The following is a 6,515-nucleotide window of genomic DNA, read 5'->3' as shown; positions in this document are numbered from 1 at the left end:
ACCACCCATGATCATTGGCTCCGCTGTGTGTAGGCCTGTGATGAGACAGTCCCCGAATGGAGTGTGCAGCAAAAGTAGCTCATCTCAAGAGAAGCAAAGAGGCAAAACTCCGTATTACTCCCTCCAAGGGCAGAGCCCCACAAAGACCTCCACTGAGGCCTAACCCTCTGTAGATCGCACCACCTTCCAGGACTACCAAGCTGAATATACCCAGCTGCTACCACGGTGGTTCTCAGCCGTCCTAATAAAGTGATGCTTTAACACATTTCTTCATGTCGTGGTGATTGGCAACCATAAAATTATTTTGTTGCTGCTTCACAGCTATAATTTGATAATATTATGAGTCATCCTATAAATATCTGCCAAGTAGGATATCTGCCATGTGATGCCTGTGAAAGGGTTGTCTAACCCCTCAAAGGGGTCAAGGCCCACAAGTTGACAACCCCTACTCTAGCACATGAACTAACAGGGGAATGCTCAAATGTAAAGCAGAGAAACATGTTATCTACAGAAGGCTTGTGTTCTTGGTATGAACCTATCAATTGCCTACTGAAGCAAGACATTCCCGTCACCTTAAAAAGTACTTCTGGTGTTCTTCTCTGTTCCTTTTCCGTAGCCAGGCTTGCCTTGAACTTCCTGCCTCCATGTTCCAAGTGCTGAGATTACAGGTATGTCCCATCATACCTTTTCTGTGCAGTGCTGCGATTGAACCCTGAGCTTTGGGTACCATGGGCAAGTCCTTACCCTCTGAGCTATAGTCCAGACCAGCTTCCCATTTTCTGCATTTGTGTGTTGTATTGCATATGAAGAATCTGAACCAACGCAGGCACAGTCAAGAAGGAAGTCAGTGTAGGAGAAGGTGCTTAATCTGCTTTCATTATAAATCAAAACAATTGGGGTTAATTAGAAGTCTGCACGGATTACACTAAGAACACTGATTTGGTGTTGTTTGACATATGGCTGTATAATGTTTAAACTTAAAAGCAGGTGTGTGATATGTTTGTCACACACCTTTGTATTGACATTTGCCCAAATTGTGAGTGTGAACTCTCATGACTGGAAGACAAACACATGAGTCCAAATCACAGAATTTCATAAATGTGTACTTAGGAACATAGGGAAGGTTGCCCAATACTCTAAAGTTTAGTCTTCTTAATTAGAAAAATGAGAATCATGTGATATTACATACAATTGCCATGGGGATTAATTAAGTGAGTAAAAACACATAAAACGTATTTAGTACATATTAACTACTCCCTGCAAATACAGTTTTTCTTTCTCTCTGTTTCTTCAGGACACACACCAAAGGTATTGATATCCATTTAAACTACATTCATCTTATTTCAATTGATTTATATCATACATAATGTCTCAAATCTGAGGGAATCAGACTCACATTTCCGGGAATATTTGATTAATGGCAATCCAAACATGGCAGTATAGAATGGTGGGTTGGCATAATTACAAAACAACCATCTGATTATGGATTTTTGCATATTCAGTGGTTGTTTTCACCCCACCTTTTAAATGAAGAGTTGCACTGTAAATGATGGTTTGAAGGAACTCTGTATGTCTAGTCTTACTATAGTAATACAGACTGAAAATAGGTAGTGATTATTTCTAATTCATGTCACCTCATCCTAGATGATATTGTCAGCATACAGAGAAAACGATAAGGACCCTGTCTGAGTGATCTTCACTCATTTGTGTGATAAGTTATGCAGGTATGTATCTGCACTGAAGTGGAACTTGGGGCTGTGAACAAGACAAGGCTAAGGGTAAACCCGTACTCACACGTGTGTGCCTGTGTGCATGCACATGCCGAGGAACATACTATTACTGAAATTCTTCTTAAGTCTTATGGATACCAAGGGGGAACAATGTCGAAGAAATAAAGTGTCCTTTAGCTAAGTCCAGAGGATGGTCACTCCAGAGCACTCAGAACCCAGCATGCTGGACCAAGTGGTCTCAAGGGCACTCAGATGTGGAGAAAAAAAATTACTACTGTATAGACAAATTCAGAAATCAATATCACAAACCTCTCAAACTGTGGATGAAGGATTTCTAATGGACAACTCTGGGGCTAATCAACCACCCACAGGCTGATTAAAAATACATTCACATCTTATAACTTATGGCACATTTTGATCAATGTATCTGCAGATGCGAGTGAAAATGATTGACAGTCCAGGTAAAAGTTGGCTGGGAGAATGTGTCTGATTCCAGCATCTGAAGATCTAGTGTGGAGATGAAGATAGGGAGGTTGACAGTAAGAGCATTAGGCAACGGTATTTAAAGCCGCTCGGAAAACTGGTAGGACACTTATATACTGAATATGGTAAATCTAGACTGGCTTTCAAAAAAAATAATTGCAACCTACCCAAGTATGTAAAAGCTGATAATCTAATGGCCATAATTTTTCTGCTGGGAAATGGTATTTTAAACTTTCTCAGTGCTGCTAATGACAGTCAAACTATAAAGAAAGGCAAAAGATGGAATTAAAAATTTCACTGATGCAAATTTAAAAACCAAACATTAACTATTGCTAAGCAACAATACTTTCTGTTCTCCCCTTCAATTCTGTGTTCTCCCTCTGCACTAACATTTCAGAGTTTGTCTGGTCTAGTCTCTGTACTATGATTGGTGAAAAAAAAAACATTATTTTTCTCTTACAAGCAAATTCCACATGAAAGATGGTCTCTCCTTTAGTTATGTGCAAACTAGCCTCAGTGCTCTGGAATTTTTATCCAGCAAGCTCGAAGAACTGGCATGAAGATCAGTCAGTTTTATATTTCTACTTCGTGCAGGAAAAAGATCTCTACTTCCCGGAGAAGAGGTATAGAGATGCTGTTCGTCATAATTAGGACCATGTAACTACAAATGTGAGGCATAAACATATTTAGTGCAAAATGTAAATATTGCAACAAAGTGGGTTGGGCACCTGGGTCTCATCTGGATTTCTCTAGAATCAGTTATAGTACACAGGTAAACACAGGTGTAGGGCTTCCAAACCTGCAGTATGCTATTCTAAAATTACACTCGAATCCATCTTGTAATGGCCACCTTAATTAACAGCTGCACTCGCTTCCAAAAACTGACTAAAATGCAGTAACTCCTGGCAGGAGATGAGGAAGTTTATATATACACACACATGCACACATATATGTAAAATTAAAGCATATACCCAAGGAGAAAGCCTCTTAAATATGAGAGTAAAAGAGAGACAAAATCAGGTATGATAGTCAGAAAGGAAGTAAGTTTCATACAATGACAAAAAAAAGTGACAACTAGAAGTGTGGGAACTCCTTAGCTGGGTACATTTATTCAGGAGCAGTGATGACCATTAAAATCCTTGTCTGTAACCAGAAGTCAGTTTGTGTTAAATCAGGGACCTGTTTTCTTCTACAGTTTGCTGAGTTCTAAGACTCATAGCACACACATACATTTCGAAATGGGTTTTATATGGACCACGTACACATAAGAACGCTTCAAGAGAGAATCTCTCTCTACCAGGGACCCACCGCCACCATACTGCTGGGACTCATATCAGAGCATGGTTCAGTTCTCATCAGAGAAGTTTCTGCTCGCAGCAGACAGGAGCTAACAGGGAGACAGTCCCACAACGAGACAATGTGCAGAGAGAGGGAGACTTTGGAGCACTCAGCCCTTAGTGGGACGAACCCATCTCACCCCATCCCTTAGGCTCAGGGATCCGGGATGGAAGAGGGGTGGGAAGATTGGAAGAGAGAGAGATAGATGGTGTTGGCTGGTTCCAAGGAAACAGCAGCTTCCAGACCCAACAGCACTGGTGTACACATGAACTCACAGAGACAGGCGCAAGACCTGCACAGGTTCAAACCAGAAAAATCCAGCACAGAGAAAGGACAGTGTCCCGAAAGTCCCACCCTAACCAAGAAGCTATTTGCAGTTAATATCTGCTGGCAAAGGGGAAATTTTCTCCAGCAGGGTGTCACTGGGTATATCTACCATACTCCAGTACAGGTCTCAGGCCCAGGAGCAACCGGCCAACACAAGGCAGATTCCTGCGTGTGTGTGACTGTGTGTGTGTGTGTGTGTGTGAGAGAGAGAGAGAGAGAGAGAGAGAGAGAGAGAGAGTGTGTGTGTAATAGGTGTACACATCAGAATATTTTCTGATAACATCATCATAAAGGCTGTATTAAAACAATTCCTTCATATACATATAATTGTGCAAACTAATGTGTTCATTTTTACATAAAGAATTAAATCTTTCTTCAGGACACTTGACATCCTCGAGTTTCTTCACAGTGGATTTGCAGTTGGATTTTCACAATCATCAGTTGTGAGAATGCCGCTTTGCATAAACACTTAGTACAGAAATGACAGTAGTGTGCTTAGGACCATTTCAGAAATTATTGGAAATTCTCTCCTGACTCCAAGCCAAAATTCATTTTAAGATGCGCCACAAAACAACCTAAGTCAGCAAACCAAGCCACAAATCTAAAATTCAAACATTTTAATGCAATACAACTCAAAGATAGGGTAATTCCATACAGGCTGAGGACTGGTGGCAGGAAGCGTTGAGAACCCTTGCTTTCCATAACTAGACCGTTATGCTTTTATCGGAGCAGAAAACTTTGTATGTCCAGTAAACACTGCAGTTCATAGCACACAATAGACTTAACTCTGAGCCAAGGTGTTTCATCAACCCTGCCTTTGGGGGGGGCAGACACAGTGCAAAGTTCACTGCCGTGTGTTCAGAATCCGGGCTTCAGTAGAGTCATGTGATGCCACAGGTGACAGTGGCCAGAAACACCCCAGAATCATGGTAAACCAGGATTTTGAGCTAAACTCTGGTTGCTGTACATTTGAAAATATTGAACAGCTAGCAAAAAATGTTCAGGACTTCCACGTTTATTCCATGACTCCTTATGGGTCCTGTGGCCCATAGTTTAAAAAGCCACGATCTAGAAAAGTGGAGAGTAGGTTAACATTTGATGTTAACCACTGAAGATAAAAGCAGACTGTGAACTTGGGTGTGGTTTTGAAACGCCAGAGGAAATACTGGGAGATTAAAGCAGAAATGCACCCAACTTTCCGTGCCTAGACACCCTCTTCAAGGGGTAGCCACGCTTGAAGGGGCAGCCACACCTATGCAGCCACGCCTATGCAGCCATGACTATGCAAGCAGTGCAGAGATCTCAGGAGAGAGACAGAAAGGATGCAGTCATTCTGAGACCACGCCTGGTGTGGACCAGCACTGCATCCAGGACTTCTGAGACGGGTCCTGGGTAGCTTGCCCGTCTTTCATGGTTAGACACAAACACTAGAGATTTTAATGGCCTGGGCTTTCTGCTCCCCTCAGCAGGTGTGTTGCTCTTAGGAATGCCACTGCTCTAAGAATGCTGTGTATTTACAAACAGCTATTCAAGGACTATGGGTTTCATAGCAAACTATTCTCTAATTTCCTTGTAATCAGCTCTTCAATCACCTTGAAGTTCTTAATATTTTATATTCGACAGAATTTCAAGGTATCTTAAACATACCCATGTATGACTCTAATGTTCACAGTCTGTATTCCCCCCTGATATCTGCTTCTTGAAAATGACAGCCAATCATTTTGCAGTTCTCCTTTCTCCTACAGTATAGGAAAGAAGGTTCAACATGGCCAGATCTTGTGCAACCAAACTACCCAGCATTTATTGTATTAATCATTCATTTGAAGTCACGCTGGGAAAACCTGCTCACTGAAGAAATACAACCTGCGGCTTAAAAAATCATCTTTTGTCTTGGTTTTTCTTTTTGTCAACCGGGCATAAGTAGAGTTATATCGGAAAAGGAAGGTAAGTTGGGAAAATGCCCTCATAGATAGTCCTATAGACGACTCTGTTGGGCATTTTCCTGAGCAATGATGGATGTGGAAGGGCCCGGGGCACTGTGGGTAGTGCCGCTTCTGAGAACACGGTTCTGGGTGTGCAGGAGAGCAAGCTGAGGCACAAGGAACAAGCCATTAGCCGGTGCTGTCCCATGGTTTCTGCTTCAGTTCCTGCCTTGAACTACAGCCCTCGCTTCCCTCAACGGGCTATGACCAGGGTAAGTAAGCCCTTTCCTCCACACGGTTGTTGGTCATGGTGTTTCACCACAGCAATCGAAGCCCCAACTCTTTCCTGCTTTAGCCGGAAACCTGGGTCATGGAACCCAGCTGCCATCGTGGCATTAGTTTATTCCTGGAGCTGGGATAAGACGCACCGTGGGTTTTCATTTTAGCTCACGGCTCCGTGTTATAGTCCATCGTCAGAGCAAGGCTCAGTTACCTCTGTAATCAAGAACAGAGCAAGGGTGAGTGCGTGGGTGCCGACTGCTTGGCTCATTTTCTCCACTCTTGGATATTTCAGGAACCACACACGAGGAACGACGCCACCTTCTATGGACTCAGTCTTCCCATAGCAATTAAAGTAATGACGGAAACCCGCATGGACACGCCCACATGCCAATCTTTAGATCTGGGCAATGCCTTAGCAAGACACTTTGATTAT

Source organism: Mesocricetus auratus, unplaced genomic scaffold, assembly GCF_017639785.1.
Source record: "Mesocricetus auratus isolate SY011 unplaced genomic scaffold, BCM_Maur_2.0 Super-Scaffold_100001, whole genome shotgun sequence".
Classification (NCBI taxonomy): domain Eukaryota; kingdom Metazoa; phylum Chordata; class Mammalia; order Rodentia; family Cricetidae; genus Mesocricetus; species Mesocricetus auratus.
Note: the sequence above shows the minus strand (reverse complement) of the source record.